The following is a 745-nucleotide window of genomic DNA, read 5'->3' as shown; positions in this document are numbered from 1 at the left end:
AGAGAGAGAGAGAGAGAGAGAGAGAGAGAAGGACAAACTAACAGAGATAGATAGGGAGAGCTGACATGCGGCTTGTTTCAAAGCATTGCCTACCCGATATATTTGTCGATAGAGAGAGGAAGGGGGTACAAAATATATATGCTATCAGTCTTAGCATATTTTTTAACAGGTCACTAAGAGAGAGAGAGACAGTGGGAGGAAGGACAAACTAACAGACACAGATAGGGAGTGTTTACATTCGGTCTCCTCATCGCATAACTTACTAGTCACTAAATGAGGGGAAGGGAGACAGAATATTTTGAAAGCAACTGAACAGATTTTCTTTGAAACAAAGTAAATATTTTATCTAATTTCCCAATAGAAATTACTGATCATGCGCTGCATACTGTGCATGTCTGAGACTGCACGCCGCTGATATATATATATATGTATATATATATATACATATGAATCTATCTATCTATCTATCTATCTATCTATCTATCTATCTATCTATCTATTTGTCTATCTATCATCTATATACAAGTTTGGCCAAAAGTCACCTGACAGTAAATCAAACCCATTTAGCTGTAAGAATTATTTATATATCATTGCTGAATGAGACTTCACTAATAAATAGACAAAGGTCGAAAAAAAAAATGATTTTAATTCACATCATTCAATTACTAAACATCCATAACTGAAATGAATAGATAAAACAGAACATTAAGTTTTTATGCAATTTTGATTTACTGTCGGGTATATA

At 33.7% G+C, this 745-nt stretch overlaps 1 protein-coding gene across 1 annotated transcript in view; it reads right to left on the bottom strand.

Moving 5' to 3' along the window:
- The window catches only part of LOC106868905 (uncharacterized), a 695008-nt gene that overhangs the window by 167628 nt on the left and 526635 nt on the right, over nt 1-745 (bottom strand). The window lies entirely within an intron of this gene.

Source organism: Octopus bimaculoides, chromosome 18 (genome assembly GCF_001194135.2).
Source record: "Octopus bimaculoides isolate UCB-OBI-ISO-001 chromosome 18, ASM119413v2, whole genome shotgun sequence".
In the NCBI taxonomy this organism is placed as follows: Eukaryota; Metazoa; Mollusca; class Cephalopoda; order Octopoda; family Octopodidae; genus Octopus; species Octopus bimaculoides.
Note: the sequence above shows the minus strand (reverse complement) of the source record. Positions and strands in the feature narration are given on the sequence as shown.